General features: G+C 34.1%; 1 protein-coding gene and 1 long non-coding RNA gene across 10 annotated transcripts in view; one reads left to right on the top strand and one right to left on the bottom strand.

The window, feature by feature from the left end:
* Positions 1–17,982, bottom strand: part of LOC141410873 (bifunctional heparan sulfate N-deacetylase/N-sulfotransferase 3) — a 183,081-nt gene that overhangs the window by 56,674 nt on the left and 108,425 nt on the right. The gene's annotated exons all lie outside the window — the stretch shown is intronic.
* LOC141410874 (uncharacterized) overlaps positions 1–17,982 on the top strand; it is an 81,404-nt gene that overhangs the window by 62,478 nt on the left and 944 nt on the right. The gene's annotated exons all lie outside the window — the stretch shown is intronic.

Genomic DNA, 17,982 nt, shown 5'->3' with positions numbered 1-17,982 from the left:
TGGACTTACTAGGCAGGTGATCTACCACTTGAGCTATGTCCCCAGTCCCTTTTGTTGTTGTTATTTTTGAGATAGGACCTCACATTTATGCCCAGGCTTTCCTGTGCCTCTGTTCCCCTAATTCATGCTTCCCACATAGCTGGAATGACACGCATGAACCATCATGCCCAGTTTTTTATTGGCTGAGAGTGGGGTCTTGCTAACTGTTTGCCATGGCTGATCTCAAACCACAATCCCCTCATCTCTGCCTCCTGATCAGCTAGGATTGCAGGTATGAGTGGTCCCCCTCACACCCACTCCCGGGCCAGGCTAGGTTATGTACTATTTTCAAACCCCAGTTTCCTCATCTATAAAATACCTCACAGGATTGCTGTTAAGGTTAAATAAGATAACATATATGTAAAATAACCTAATAAGGTTGCTTCAAAAATAAATATGGTCGTGTAAAACAGCATGGCACAAAGGGGTCCCTTTGGTTTCCTCTCCCTTTTGCAGATCCTTTCTTGTTTAGTTCCTTGTTCTCAGCTGCAGCTGATTTAGTTATTAGAAGGAGAAAATAGAATTAGAGATAGCTGAAATGTTACTGTTAATATTTATCTCTTCTTCCATGAGCTTTTAGAAGGTATTAATGTTTTGAAAGTTAAGTAAAAAGATCCTTTAAATTCTCAAAAGTACTGCTTAACTGTATCCCTTAATATTTTGTCTTAAAATAATTTACATAAATTTTAATTCATTATTAGACAAGGTTAATCATTCTTTGTATACCAAGAACTCTTATGTTAGCACTTTTTTCCCCCCAGTATTGGGGTTTGAACTCAGGCCTCATGCTTGCTAGCCTTTGAGCCATGCCTCCAGCCCTTATGTTAGCACTTTTAAAATCAGTGCTTTACCTTTCTTGTTAGGAAAAGTGATGGAATCTCATTAAAGGAAAATTATAAAATATAGAAAAGCAAGATGAAAAAAAACCCAACTGTCAACATCTAAAGATGAGTATCTTTTCATTATTTTTGTATAGTTCTTTGCACAAAATTTTGGCACTTTATGTACAATTTCATATTCTTTTTATACATAATACATATTTCATAACTTATTACCAAACTATTCATAGGCATAAATTAAAAAATATGCATAATAACCACTAAGTAGATATAATTTATTTCAAAATTTGTCTTTGGTTGGACATTCAGCTTATTTCCATTACAGTTAATACTTTTTCTGTATTTAATGCTCTTTCCTGTGAGAGTTACTTCCCATAGAAGTGGGATCATAGTGTTATAGACTATGAAGATTTTTAAAGCTTTGCCATGTGGGAAAACAGTGATCCCAGAATCATGACTTGGCTACAAAAGATACCTAGCGAGGCCTGCCTGGCATCTGTCCTGTTTACTCCAGACAAAGGCCACAGCCTCAGTTTTGCTATGGATAGAGAACCTTACATGAAGGATGTTCCTTTTATTGATGCCAGCTGCAATGAGGATTGCTGTGTGCTGATAATACTTTTTGAAACCTTGATTTCAAATGTTGACTAAGTATCTAATTTCTCATAAAAGAGACCTCTATTATTATTATTATTACATGATTATTGACATTTTATAGAGAGAGAATGGCATGGCGGCACAGAGGAACCTCAGCAGGAGCATGTCCTTCGTCTGTTGTTCCAGGACTCACACTGCTTACTGGCTCCATAGCTGGCTGTGGCTGCTGACCAATAAGCACTATTTAACACAAGTTGCACTGGTTTAGAAAGAAAAGCTTTGACAAACTCACTGTCTTCGAAAACAGAAGGCCCAATCCCAATTATCCAACTATCTGTGTAACTGGACTAACACCTTCCTTGAAAGCAGTACCATATGACCTTCAGAGAAACATACAGTTCTGCTGAGAGCCAAAACTGAAATGTGAGGAGCAAATATCCCCCCAGCTTATAGCTGCTTCAGCCACCTGGACTGCAGCCTCATAAGAAACTTGCACCCATAGTAACACCATTCTTGAATTTTGACCTACAGAAACCATAAGTGATCATAAAATGATGAATATTTTTAAACCACTGTGCATTTGGTATATTTTGTTACTCAGAAATAATAAGTATAAAAATAATTTTATAGATGTATATTTTTAAAAATTCTGTTTTTAAGGAAGCCTTAGGTTTATAAATTACATTAGGTTATTATGTTTAATAGTTTCTTTAAAACTATAATAATACTTTTAAAATATGAAATATAATTTTTGAAAATTCTAGAATATTTGTTTTATAGAATATGTCAGTGCTTGGATTTGTTTAGTTGCTTCCTCATGATTAGATTAATGTGAAAAATGTACTATCAAGAGTACAGAAAGATATTTTTAAAAAGTGTGTTAAAAACACTTAACAGGACATTTATCCCCTTAAAATTTTAAGTGTGTACTACAGTAATGTTAACTGTAAGTATGATGCTATACAGCAGATCCTTAGTGTCATATGTCTTCATTTGAGAAAAATCTATTTTTCTGCTGTTTAGTAGAATATTCTGTTTAAGTCTGTTAGGTTCACTTGGCTTAGTGTTGTTCAAGTTCTGTTTCCTTATTGATCTTCAGTCTGGATGTTCCATCCATTGTTGAAAATAGGTTATCAGCTTCTACTATAATTGTGTTGCTATCTATTTGTTCCTTCATTTTGTTAATAGTTGATTCATATATTTGGAAGCGCTAATGTTCCTTGCATATACATTTAAAACTGATACATCTTTCTGGCTAACTGAATTTTTGATCATTACATTATGTCCTTCTCTGTGAGAAATTTTGAATTAAAGTTAGTTTTTTTCTGTTAAAAATATGGCAACCCTTTCTCTCTTTAGTCACCATTTGCATGAAATATTTTTCCTGTTCTTTCACTTTCAACCTATATCTGTCATTAAATGTAAAGCAGTCTACTGAAGGCAGCATGTAGAAGAATCTTGTTTCTTTTTTTGCTTGAGGAGTTTAATTCATTTTCATTTCATATAATCATAATAGGAAAGGAATTACAACTGTCTTATAGTGTTTTTGTCCCCTTTTTCCTCTCTGTCTTCCTTTGTATTTCATTGAGTTGTGTGCTGATATGCTTTGAATTCTTTCTTATTTTCTTTTATGAATCTTATGTATTTTCTTCATGATTACCATGGAGTTTACCTAAAACCTCTACTAGTCAACAAGAATAAGCTGATGTTTTTTTTTGGTAGTAATTTTCCTTTTATTTATTTTATAACATGCTAGTTGACCCAAAGACAGGATCTGCATTCCAGAAGATGCATTCTAATTAAGGAAATTATTTGATTCTAAGAATTTTAAATTTCATACCATATGATGTTTGGTAATAAGGACTGCTAAGAATGGTTCTCAATTGAGCTTATAGGCTTACTTCTTAAAATCATCCTTTACATATATTATCTTTACATCTGATCATTATTAATATTTCCATCTCTAATTATACTAGTGAAAAATAATTATACATACTTTTATACATGTGGAAGGAATTTAAAAGTTACACAAACAGACTTTCACTCATTGATAATATTCATCAATTATAAGATTAACTTGGGGCAGCATATAGAAATTTCTTTAATATTTAATTGATAAACATACAGCATCAGAGGGAAAAGTCATAATTGTTATTATGATACGTACAACAAAATGGTCTTTACGTATCCTGGGACATTTAAGAAAATGAAGAGAAATAATCATTACAACCTACAAATCACACATAATGGAATCTTATGTTGATCTATAAAATCCAAATATTCTAGCACAAACAGCTCCAATAATGTAAGTTTAAATTTAATCTTTTAATAATTCAAGTAACTTCTGTTTATAAATATAGCAATACATTTTAACCATAGTTTTTCTAACCATTGTATCAGAAAACAATTGACACACAGATATTTCTATGTGGTTATCCTATCAATGCCACAATAAAATAGGCAGAATGAATGGTAATACTTCTTTTTTTTTTTTTTCGGTTAGTTGATTTTATTTTTTTAAGCTGATGTTTTAAGTTGGTAACAATTTAACTTCAATTGAATTAAAATTCTACCCTTTTACTTTCCCCATCCATTCCATTTTTTATATTGTATGTCATAAAACACATTTTTACATTGTATGTTCACTAGAATATCTTATAGCTATACTTATTTTTATACTTTTGTCTTTTATCTTCTATATCATAACTAAAAGTGATTTATACACTGCAATATTGTCTTCTTGTCTGTATATTATATTTGAGCTTATGGCTTCATATTACTGGCAAGTATATTTCATATGAACCTGAAGAACTGCCTTTACCATTTCTTGTAAGACAAGAATGTTGGTCATGAACTCCCTTAGTTTTTGTTTGTTTATTTGGGAGTATCCTTATTTTTCATTTTTAAAGGATGGCATTGCTGGATATAGTATTCTTTATTGATAGTTTTTTTCTTTTTTTGCATTTATCACTTTTAGTGTAATTTTCCTCTTCCTTCTACCCTAAGGTTTCTGTGGAGAAATATGCTGATAATTTTATGGAGGCTCTGTTATATGTAATGAGTTACTTTCCCCTTGCTGCTATTAAAAATCATCTATTTTCACTTTTGATATTTTATAATTATTTTTATTTATTATTATTATGTGTGTTGATGTGAATGTCATCAGTCCTTCCTAATTAGTTTGTTGACTTTGTTCAATTTGGATATCCATTTCATTTCTGATTTTGGCAAGTTTCCAGTGATTATTTCTTCAAATAAAATTTCTTCCTCTTTCCCTTCACTCTTTTCCTTTTGAGACTTCCATAATTAATTCATTGGTCAAATTGATGATGTTTCCTAAGTCTCTCAGGCTTTCTCCACTCTTTTGTTGTTATCTTTTCTTTTTGGAAGGATACAGTAGTCCCCCTTTATATATGGTTTTATTGCCCCTGGTTTTTGTTATCTACAGTCAGCAAAAGTCTGAAATCATCAAATGGAAAAATTCCAGAAGCAAACAATTCATAAAAGGATTCATAAGCTTTATTTTTTTATTTATTTAGTTTTTTATTATTCATTTATTCATATCTGCATACATTGTTGGGTCATTTCTCCCCCTGCTCACCCCCCTTCCTCCCCCACACCACTTCTAGGCAGAACCTGTTCTGCCCTTATCTCTAATTTTGTTGAAAAAAAGACATAAGCATAATAAGGAAGACAAAGCATTTTTGCTAGTTGAGAATAGATATACAAAGAGATTCCTAGCATTGCTTCCATGTACAAATGTGTTACAACCCATGTTGATTCAACTCTAACTGATCTTTACACTGGTTCCTGATCCCCTTCTCATGTTAACCTCTGTCGCTTTAAGGTTTCTGTATTAGTTCTTCTGGAGTGGGGACATCAAATGCTTTCACATTTTGGGTTTTCTACCTATCCCCATACCTCTCATATGTGTTCTCCCCTTGTCATGTGATCCAAGTCCAACCACATTACTGCATTTACCCTAGATCTAAAGTCCACATATGAGGAAGAACATAAGATTTTTGGTCTTCTTATCCTGGCTAACCTCACTCAGAATGATGTTCTCCAGTTCCATCCATTTACTTGCAAATGATAAGATCTCATTCTTCTTCAAGGCTGAGTAAAATTCCATTGTGTACAAGTACCACATTTTCTTGATCCATTCATCAGTAGTGGGGCATCTTGGTTGTTTCCATAACTTGACTATTGTGAATAGTGCTGCAATAAACATGGGTGTGCAGGTGCCTCTGGAGTAACCTGAGTAACCTGTGTTGCATTCCTTTGGGTATATCCCCAGGAGTGGGATTGCTGGATCATATGGAAGGTGTATGTTTAGATTTTTAAGAAGCCTGCAAATTTTTTTCCAGAGTGGTTGCACCAGCTTGCATTCTTACCAGCAGTGTTCGAGGGTACCTTTTTCCCCACATCCTCACCAACACATGTTGTTGTTGGTGTTTTTGATGATGGCTATTCTAATGGGTGAGATGGAATCTTAGTGTGGTTTTGATTTGCATTTCATTTATGGATGGAGATGGTGAGCATTTTTTCATGTGCTTTTTTGCCATTCAAATGTCTTCTTTTGAGAAAGTTCTGTTTAGTTCAGTTGCCCATTTCTTAATAGGTTCATTGATTTTAGAACAGTTTACTTTCTTAACTTCCCTGTATATTCTGGTTATCAGTCTCTTGTCTGATGTACAGCTGGCAAATATTTTCACCCACTCTGTGGGTGGTCTCTTCAGTTTAGAGACCATTTCTTTTGTTGTGCAGAAGCTTTTTAATTTTGTGAAGTCCCATTTGTCCATCCTTTCTCTTAGTTGTTGGGCTGCTGGGGTTCTAGTGAGGAAGTCCTTGCCTGTACCTATTAGATCTAGAGGGCTTTCTGCTCCTTCCTGTAGTTTCAGGTCTGATATTAAGGTCTTTGATGCATTTTGAGTTGAGACTAGTACAAGTGGTAGACATGAATCTAGTTTCAGTTTCTTGCAGACAGGTAACCACTCTTTCCAGCAACATTTGTTGAAGAGGCTGTCTTTTCTCCATTGTATATTTTTGGCACCTTTGTCAAAAATGAGGTTGGTATAGTTGTATGGATTCATATCTGGGTCCTCTATTCTGTTCCACTGTTCTTCATGTCTGTTTTTGTGCCAATACCATGCTGTTTTTATTGCTATTGCTTTGTAATATTGTTTGAAGTCAGGTATTGTGATATCTCCAGCATTGCTCTTTTTGCTGAGTATCGCCTTGGCTATTCGTGGTCTCTTGTGTTTCCAAATGAACTTCAGGGTAGACTTTTCAATCTCTATGATGAATGTGATTGGGATTTTGATGGGAGTTGCATTAAACATATAGATGGCTTTTGGTAGTATGGCCATTTTTACTATGCTGATTCTCCCAATCCGTGAGCACGGGAGATCTTTCCATCCTCTATAGTCATTCTCGATCTCTTTCCTCAGGAGTTTGTAATTCTCTTTGTAGATGTCATTCACACCCTTTGTTAAATTTACTCTTAGGTATTTGATTTTTTTTTTGAGGCTATTGTGAATAGAATTGTTTCTATATGCATTTTCTCAATTTGTTCATTGTCGGTGTATAGAAAGCTAATGATTTTTGTAAGTTGATTTTGTATCCTGCCACCTTGCTGAAACTGTTTATGGTGTCTAGAAGTTTTTGGGTAGAGTTTTTTGGGTCTTTGCGGTATGGGATCATGTCGTCTGCATAGAAGGATATTTTGACAATTTCTTTACCTATTTGTATTCCTTTTACTTCTTCTTCTTGCCTAATTGCTATGACTAGAAATTCCAGTACTATGTTGAATAGGAGTGGGGATAGTGGGCACCCTTGTCTCCTTCTTGATTTTAGGGGAAATGGTTTCAGTTTTTCACCATTAAGTATGATGTTGGCTGTAAGTTTGTCATATATAAGCCTTTACAATGTTGAGGTACATTCCTTCTATTCCTAGTTTTCTTAGAGTTTTTATCATGAAGTGGTGTTGGATCTTATCAAAGGCTTTTTCTGCATCTATTGAGATGATCAAGTGGTTTTTGTCTTTGCTTCTATTGATGTGCTGTATTACATTTATAGATTTATGTATGTTGTACCACCCCTGTATCCCTGGGATGAAGCTGACTTTGTCATGGTGTATGATCTTTCTGATGTGTTGTTGGATTATTTTATTAAGGATTTTTGTATCGATATTCATTAAGAAAACTGTTCTGTAGCTCTCCTTTTTGGAGGTGTTTTTGTCTGGTTTTGGGATGAGAGTAATATTGGCTTCATAAAACAAGTTAGGCAGTGTTCCTTTCCTTTCTATTTCATGAAAAGTTTAAGGAGGGTTGATATTAGTTCTGTAAACATCTGATAGAATTCAGCAGGGAATCCATCAGGTCCTGGACATTTCTTTTTTGGGAGGCTCTTGATATCTACTTCAATTTAATTTTGTGTTATAGATCTATTCAGGTGATTGATATCCTCTTGGTTCAGTTTTGGATGTTTGTAAATATCTAGAAATCTGTCCATTTCCTCAAGATTTTCAAATTTATTAGAATACAGGTTCTCAAAGTAATCTCTGATGATTTCCTAGATTTCCATGGAGTTTGTTGTTATTCCCCTTTTGCATTTCTAATTTTATTGGTTTGGGTTTTTTTCTCCTCATTTTAGTCAGGTTTGCCAGGGGTCTGTCAATCTTATTTATTTTTTCAAAGAACCAGCTTTTTGTTTCATTGATTCTTTGTATATTTTTGTTGTTGTTGTTTCTATTTCATTAATTTCAGGCCTTATTTTGATTATTTCTTTTCTTCTGCTTGTTTTGGGGTTTTCTGGTTCTTGTTTTACTAGGAGTTTGAGATGTAGCATTAGGTCATTGATTTGAGATCTTTCTGCCCTTTTAATATATGCACTCATGGCTATAAACTTTCCTCTTAGGACTGTCTTTGCTGTGTCCCATAGGTTCTGGTAGGTCATGTTTTCATTTTCATTAACTTCCAGGAACCTTTTAATATCCTCTTTTATTTCATCAATGACACATTGATCAATAAGCAATGTGTTGTTCAGCTTCCAATTGTTTGCATGTTTTTTACTGTTGTTTTTGTTGTTTAGTTGTTTGTTGCATTAGTTTTAATGCATTGTGGTCAGATAGAATGCATGGGATTATTTCTATTTTCTTATATTTGCTGAAGCTTGCTTTGTGCCCTAAGATATGGTCAATTTTGGAGAAAGTTCCATGAGCTGCTGAGAAGAATGTATATTGTGCAGAAGTTGTATGAAATATTCTGTAGATATCAGCTAGGTCCATTTGATCTATGGTGTGATTTAGTTGTAGGATTTCTTTATTGAGTTTTTGTTTGGATAACCCATCTATTGGTGATAGGGGGGTATTAAGGTCTCCCACTACCACTGTGTTAGAGTTTATATATGTTTTTAGGTACTTCAGAGTATGTTTGATGAAATTGGGTGCATTGAGGTTGGGTGCATATAGGTTGATAATTGTTATTTCCTTTTGGTGTATTTCCCCTTTTATTAGCATGGAGTATCCTTCTTTATCTTGTTTGATCAATGTAAGTTTGAAGTCTACTTGGTCCAAGATAAGTATTGCTACTCTTGCCTGTTTTTGGGGTCCATTGGCTTGGTAGGTCTTCCTCCAGCCTTTCACTGTCAGCCAGTGCTTATTTCTGTCTTTGAGGTGGGTCTCCTGTAGGCAGCAGATTGTTGGATCTTCCTTTTTAATCCAGTTTGCCAATTGGTGTCTTTTGTTAACATTCAGTGTTATTATTGATAAGTACGTGGTGATCCCTATCATGTAGTTGTCTTTGTTGATTAAAGGTTTGTGTGTAGCTGAGTGTTCATAAGCTTTAAATTGTAGCATGAGTTGCATGATGAAACCTCATCCTGTCCCACTCCCATCTGGGATATGAATTACTCCTTTCCTAGGGTACCTATGCTGTATGTGTTACCTGTCCATCTGTCACTTAAGTAGCCATCTTGATTATCAGACTTAGTGTCATGGTATTGCATACTTGTATTCAAGTAACCTTTATTTTCCTAAATAATGGCCCCAAAGCACAAGAATAATGATGGTGCCATTTTTGATATGCCAAAGAGAAAGCATAAAGTGTTTCTCTGAAGTAAAAGGAGAAAACTCTCAGCTTAGTAAGGAAAGAAAAAAAATCATGCTGAGTTTGCAAAGATATATGATTAGAATGAGTCTTCTTCATGAAATTGTGAGGAAGTAAAAAGAAATTCATGCCAGTTTTACTGTTGTACCTTATACTGCAAAAGTTATAGGCACAGTGCATGATAAACTCTTAGTGAAGATGAAAAAGCCATTAAATTTGTATGACATGAATAAGAAAAAACATGATATGTACAGGTAATATGTACTATGTGCAGTTCCTTAAGAAAGTCTTAGAATGTATCCCTCATTGATAACAAGAGAGATATTATAATTTAAAACAACCTATCTTAGAGTTATCTGGTTCTTTCATCTACTTGATTATATTTGCTTTTAAATTGCTATAGAGAATTTTTCAGTTCAGTTATTGTATTCTTCAGTTCCAAAATTTTTCTTCAATTCATTTTATTGAAATTTGTACTTTGTTCATGTATTTTCCTCCTGAGATTTTTGAGCATCTATATGATGGGTATTTTGAATTTCTGCAGGTGATTCATCTATCTACAATTTTATTAGGATTGGATTATGGAAATTTATTCTGATACTTTGATTGGCCATGTTTTCCTGTTTCTTCTCATGCCTTATTTTGTGGTGAGATTTACAAGCCTTTGAAAAAATAGCTACTTCTTTCTTCAGCAACTGGGCTAGAGATTCAAAGGCTTCTCAAACTATTTTATAGATTTATCTTTTCTGAACTTGTGAGTGTAAATTAGAAGGTTCAAGGCTATAATCTCTTGCTAGCTCTAGTATCCATCTGTATTGCTGCAAGTTTTCTTGAGCTGCTGCAAGCTACCCAGACTCCCCTTTGCTCTCAGCAGCCCACAGAGCTCTGAAATAGGCAAAACCAAATTTTTGATAGCTCCCCCCAAATTCTAAATATTGAATGCACATGCCAACTCTTTCTCTTCCCACAACTTATACCCTTTCTTGTCAATTCTTACATTCAGGCAAACATAAATCAGTCCTTAAGGCAAACTTCTTGAAAGTCTGCAGGTTGAATGCACATCTCAGTCTTCTCTTTCCTTCTCCAAGGAGAAGCTGGGAGATGGGTGTTTTCTCCTATGTACTCTGTGCTGAGTCAGGTGGAGGGCAAGGGAGTGACATAGATTTTCCTACTGGCTTTCATGAGGTTTGCTCCATGTTCAACCTGGGCCCCAGCAGTCTTTTAACTTTCTTTGTGAGAAAGGGAATTGGGCCTGAGACTCCCTATTCCAGCATCTTCTTGATATCATCTGATTTTTAATTTTATATTGAATCACATTAGGAAGTGAATAATATAAGGCTATCTTGTTGAATTATCTAACTACTTGTTATTCTAAGTTTGGTCAATTGGTTAATATAGAAGCTGCCAGATTTCTCCATTATAAAGGATCACTTCTTATAATTAATAAGCAATCTATGGAATGAAATTTAAGACAATACATATATTGTTTCCCGACAATCTTTCTTTCAATAGTTTAAGCAATAATTGAAAATTTCCATCTGAATCAACTGTTCTTTGGTTTTTTGCAAAATAGTGATTTTATAATTTTGTAATTCCTCTGTATTTGCTAACTGGCATTCTTCTCTATAAAAGAACTTCCCTCCTTTTTTCATGAGTATCTATGATGTGACTTGCTGATGTTGATATTATGTCCAATTTGGTTATCAAGAGCCTTTAGAGCTGATTTTTGTCCTAATAAAACCCTGTTAGTTTGTAAGTGTTCCTTTTCTTTCTGGTACAACATGTTCCAGACCCAACTGTATTTTATATGTATCTGAGCTGGAATCAGGCTTTTTTTCCAAAAGCCTAGTTAGTTTGGGGGAGAAATAATATTTAGGAATTAAAATCTGAAGACTAGCTGAGCTTGTGGCTATTGTGTATCATTGATTTTAGGCTTTTTTATCAGACAGAATTTGGAAGCTTTGTTCCTACTAATCTCATTCAAATCAAAATGCTATGATTATCCCTTATCATTCTCCTTTTCATATCTGTATCTCTTGAATTAGAGTGAAAACTTAGTTCCGAATAGCACTGGTGTACTCATTTATTTTCTCTGATAACACATGAAAAATGTTTCATAATTACAGCTAAAATACCACAAAATTTATTTAAAAAGTTTACAATTTTTATTTGGATTCTTACCCTTATGTTTTACTAAATATATGCAGTCAGAATACCACACTCAAAATTATTTTATTCAATTAGTGTCAAGTGGATGTAATATATCAAATAGTTAGGTTACTTGTTCATTGTCTTCAATTTTCACATTTGCTCTCTCCCCCCTTCATCCTTGGTTATTTATTATTTTCACCAAGTAAAATATTGCATGTTTCAAAATCAAGCTTTATTTCATAAAAAGTTCCTACTGCTCACTTCCCCCCCCACCTCCAATGGTCTCATTCCCTGCCATTTTATTTTTTGTGTATCCTTCTTGTATTTAATTTTTGTACAACCTATCCAAGTACTAATACATCCCAAATTAAACTGCAAAATACTGTGGAAATCTAACACACTAAACTCTTCTTCATTCTACTTGCTGAGAATGGAACCTAATCTTTATTCTATTTGTAGGTGCATAGTACTGTCTTACGTGGCTGTACTACACATTGTTTAACCAGTCTCTTATGGATAGATATTCAGGTTGTTCCCACTACTTGAACTACAAATAATTCTGTATTGAATAACTTAAAAACTGATTTGCATTCAAGTTATATGTATAAGATAGGTCTTGTGCTAATTCCTTCTTCTAAGTAGGACTCTGAAAGTATAACTGTTGCATCAAAGGTTAAATGCATATATAGGTTTATTAGCTATTGCTGAATTTCTTACATAAGGGACTGCATCATTTTGCACATCTACTAGGCTGAATGAGTACCTGTTTTTCTATAGTCTTGATAGCAGAATATATTATCTTTTTTTATTTTAGTTTTTGACAATCTGGTGGAACAGAAATGATACTTCAGTATAATTTAACTTTACATTTTTGTTATTATGAGAGAACTTGAGTATCTTTCTGTAAATGTACTGATTTTCCAAAGGTCTCTCTAGATGCTTTACTGAGAGAGAATAAAGCCCAGTTATGCAAACTCCCTTGAGTTAAGTGCATTCTGTGGGTAAGTACTTGAAGGCAACCAGATTTTCTTTTAAATTCAAAAGATAGTATACATGCAGGAATGGGAAATTAATGAATTATTATTCATTCAGAACTTTTCATATGACAAAATTTTTACCTTTTGTGAATATAGGCTAGAGCAAGACTTTATTTTTAAATCAAGAAACTCACAACTATTGGAAAATACTTAGTTACAGTAAGGTGAGAAAGTTATATTAGGGTTATGCCCAGGTGCTTTGAGAACATACAGGAGAAACAAGCAATCAAACAGTGGAAGACTGGGGGAAGTCTATGAAAATGTAACATAGAAGTTCAGATTTTCACAAAAGCATCCTGACTTGAGGTGATAGCACTTAAAGACAAAGAATGAGATAGTAAACTGAGCTCAGGTAGTAAAAAGAACATACAAGAAGTTACTGAAAGATAAGTCCAGAAAAGTTTGAAGGAGATTTGTTTACTTTTTTCCATCTGAAGGATTTTTCTGCTTATGCTGAAGGCTTATGGGAAACTTCCAAAAGATTAAACAAGGAATAACGATATTTATTGTTTAGATCACTTGAACAATTTGTCCTTGCAAGTCAAATTATCAGAAAGGGAAATATGGGCTTTTGGTATCCTAGATTCTGTCCATCAAACAGCTATTGGTTATTTGGAAACTGCTGGCAACAACCTCAACACTACTGCCTATTTTGAAACATGTGTTTGGCCTAGATTTACCATTCACTCTGATTTGTGGGCTGTGCATGATAACATTTAGCTTGTCTGTAGTTTCCAGCAAGCTTAGGCTAGCTATAATGATCCCAAATTCCATTTTGTGTCACCTCTTGTCCTATAGATCCAAACATTAGTCTTGTCAGGACAGATGTAAAGCAAAGTGTAAGACTGTATTGTGATATGTTGGACTCATATTTAGCTGAATCTATGTGGCATGATTGACTTGGAAAAACTACTTTCATTTTCCCTTTATTGTGTGTATCAGAAGAATTTCCTGTTAACTAATACGATGTTTTACCTTTTGGTCTTGGTACATTTAAGTACAAATATTCAGGGGCAAATTCTTAATTGAACTTATATGAGAGATAGTTTGTCTATTTAATTCCATTTCTTTAATTTATCTATATTCTTAAATTTTTAGTACTCTTCAGTTCAATGACTCCTGTTTTTCTTAGGTGTGGAGGTCAAAAATACTAATCCTGCTTTTTTGTAATTTTCTTAGTCTTGCATTGGCAAGTAATTATATAAAACCATGGTAGTAGGGAAGAACATTCATGATAAAAAATGTAGTTGATACAGAGGATAGCAAATGACTGAGATAAAAAGTTTTGGCTTTGCAAGTTGAAGCATCTTATCAATTTGTTAGCAATGTAAATATGACTTATTGTTTTAAGAAAAAAGAACATAGTTATTTATAGCTTTTTAAAAGTACACAAAACAGTTTTCTTTAGATATAACTGCTTATTACAGCCTTTCTCTAAAGCACTTGTTATTATGTTTTTTCATCCAACATAGAGATGAGCTGCCTTTTCCTAGATAATGGCCCAAAATTTCAAACACTTTACACATTTTCCCAGTGCCAGGTAACTTAGTCACATTAAGTGCTAACGTGCATCACATTAAGGGCAATTTCACCAGAAGTATAGAAGTGGTGTAGTACAGTGGTAGAAGCACTAAACTAAGACTAAAGAAAGTTAAGGTTCTCATCAGAATAATACAGATGTGTCCTTGAGCAAGCTTGCTCATCTCACTGAGACTCCAGATCCTCACTTAAAATTAGGAGATGGAATAGATAACCTTTCTGGTCCCTTCCTGCTTTAGCAGCAAATTGTCCCATTCAAGCAAATTCACTATCACCTGTGAAAACCCGTTAAAGATTTAGGGTCACTTAAAAAAATTCTGAATCTCAAATTTCATTTACTTGTGAGGAAAGATTGCTAAAATGCAGTTTTATTAAAATCACCAGCCTTGTTATTATTCACACTTGGATATGCCACAAATCAAGTCATGCCCTGAAACTTAATTCTTCATGCAGCCAGTCATTTAAAAGACTTTTAGTGGTCTCTTACAGTATTCAAAACACTGATCTAGAGGCAACTGGAAACACAAAGATGAGGCACATACAAATCTTTCTTATATGAAGAAAAGATGCACACACAAATGATCACACTGTGAGGCAAGCATTAGGCAAAATATGAGACTTAAAAATAGAGAACATTTTGAACTAGGAACATGTTAATTCTATCCCTGTTACACTGATAACCTAAAAAAACTCCATCTTGTATCCTTCACTATTAGATAATTCTTTATCGTTGTTTTTAATGTAGCATTTATAGTGTGTGTGTGTGTGTGTGTGTGTGCTTATTAGGTTTCTGGTTATAAGAGTGATAGGTGTCATCATGTTGAGAGAGCTAAGCCAAGCTCAAAAGGCCAAATATTGCATGTTTTTGATTATTTTCAGAATCTAGACCTAAAATGATGATGATGACAATAACAATAATGGGACATGAATGTAGAAGGGGGACTTGTCTAAGTTTGGGATATCAGCAGTAGGGGGAGGGGGAAAGGAAAGAATACTGAACTATGAAGAGGATCCAAGTACATTACATATGCACATGTGCACATAATTATGTAGATGAATATATACATGTATATAGGTAGAAATATAAGGATTAAAAGGAGAAAATAAAAATCATTTTCAATCATCTGATCTAAGATAGTCACTGCTAATATTCTGATGAATTCCATCTAGTTTATTTCCATGTCATATCTAATTTTTTTGTAAGTTACTTTTTTTACAGAACATAACATGACAATTTGTTATGTACTCAAAAATTAGTATACAACATAATTTTTAAATGGCTGACTGTACTGCATTATGAGGGGGGAACATAATTTGGTTTGTTTATACCCCCCATTTTTCATATTTAATGTTGATTTATTCATTTACAAAATATTTTTATAAGTATCTGCTATATGTCAGGAACTTTTATAGGGCTGAGGATATAGCACTATGGCGCAAACAACACACAGATGTACTGCCTTTTGGAACTTGCATTCCAAGAGGACATAAAGCAAGACAGATCATAAAATGATAAAAATAATTAATCCCATCTAAAAATGATTTTTACTTAGAATTTATAAGATGCAAAATTATTAGATCTTCTCTCAAGAGGCACAGTTTGTCCCAAATCTCTAGAATTTGTTGAAGACCATCCCCACAGGCTTTAGATCCAGGCTAGGCAGCAGCCATAATGCCAGTCTCTCCCAAGTCTTTTCTGAAAGGACGGTCCTTAGGAGCCTGGCTCAGTCACAGTTTGAAGCAAGGGCAACCATTTCATAGTAGGCCAAGACTGACATGGACTGACTCAAAAAGATGAGCTGGGTCAAACAGAAACCACAAGAGGATAAACAGTCAGCATTGGAATTAATGTTGTATCCTGATACAGAGAACATCTGATGTAATCACACTGGGCCACATGTAAGATTAACTAATGAGGGTACAGAAACCAAATACAGAAGCAAGAGAGAAAAGGGACACTCAGACACATGAAAACCATCTATTGTGTTCATGTTAATGTACTGAGGCAAGACCACGATTCATAACTCTCATTGTTATTGACTTCAGAGATGCCTTAGACTCAGAACACCTTATAGGACCTGTGATTCCAAAATATTCAGCTTTCTGGAGTCCCACACATCATTGCCTGAGATAGCTTATGTGAACCTTTTGTCCTTCAACCAGAGAAACTTAACAAAAACAAATCTCTAAATAGGAAGACAAATAGATGTGTGAAGATCACTACTCAATAGTAGATAATTCAGCTCCATTCAAGTTTAGTTATAATTTAGACTTGAAAACTGTCTTACTAGGACCTAGATTTCCTTTCCTTTAAGAGTCATTGTCTTTTTTATTATTATTTTTTGGGTGGCACTGGGGTTTGAATTCAGAGCCTCACATTTGCTAGGCAAGCACTCTGCTACTTCACCCACATAATAGCCTTTTTGGCTTTTAGGTTATTTTTCTGATAGGGTATTGTGCTTTTTTTCCTGGGTTGGCATCAGACCACAGTCCTTCTACCTACCTCATATAGCTAGAATTTCAGCCAAGAATCACCATGCCTGGCTTGTTCTACAGATGGTGGAAAGGGTCTCAATAACTTTTTCCTGGCTGGCCTTGAACCACAGTCTTCCTGATCTCTGTCTCCAAAGTACCTGGGATTACAGATATGATACTGGCTTTTCATTGTTCTTTGATACCAGTTCTTTAGAAAAGTCAGATTTTCTTCCTTAACAAATGCAGGGTATATTACTTTAAAATTTTGTACAAGGTATCATGGTTAGGCACTGGGATGGTTTTGGAAATAAAAAACACTTTCTCTGTTACCAGGAGCATATAGCTTAATAGCACCTACAATGACAATACAGATAAGAAGGACTTTCAGTGAGTCTGCAGAAACTCCATGGAAACAAAATAAGGAGCCTCTAAAACACAGTAGAGTGACCCTTAAGCTAAGTTTTAAAGAATGAATTGGAGTTACCTTTAGTTTAAGCTGCAGTTTATGTTAAAGTGCTCTGATCACTTGGCAAAACATCAGTTTTCTTTGTTTTATTTTTGACTTACTCACCTTAAGTCCATGGAAATATGCAGAGTCCCCATACTCTCCCCTGGAAATTCTGACAAATGACATATGATTTCTTAAAATCAAGTGTCTCAGAAATTACTACTATTGTCTGAAGTTTTTTTTCTTATCATTTTTTTAACTTTTCAACAAAGTTTTCTATTGCCAGAATATTTTACAGGAATAGTAAATAAGAAAAGAAAGAAATATAACATTCCCATTAGGGAATAAAAAGTTGCACTAGAGAAAACATAGGGGAAACACTTGAGGATGTAAGTATAGAAAATGACTTTCTGAATATGACTCCCTCAATACCTCAGGGAATAAGAGGAAGAACTGAAAAATGGAATTGCATCAGATTAAAGGTTTCTGCACAGCAAAGAAAACCTACAGAAAGGGGAAACCTGTTTTCCAGCTGTTCATCTTACAAGGTTTTTAGTATTCTGAATTTATGAAGTGCTCAAAAACTAAATACCAAAAATCCCAAACAATCCAATTAAAAATGGGTAAATGAACTGAACAGTTTTCAAAAGAAATACAAATGTCCAATAAAAATATAAAAAATGTTTGACATTCTTAGCCATAAATGAAAAAATAAAATATCATTGAGATTCCATATCACTTGGCTATCA

The sequence above is a fragment of the Castor canadensis genome, chromosome 9, assembly GCF_047511655.1.
Source record: "Castor canadensis chromosome 9, mCasCan1.hap1v2, whole genome shotgun sequence".
In the NCBI taxonomy this organism is placed as follows: Eukaryota; Metazoa; Chordata; class Mammalia; order Rodentia; family Castoridae; genus Castor; species Castor canadensis.
The sequence above is the reverse complement of the archived record's forward strand: the minus strand, read 5'-3'. Positions and strand labels throughout refer to the sequence as shown.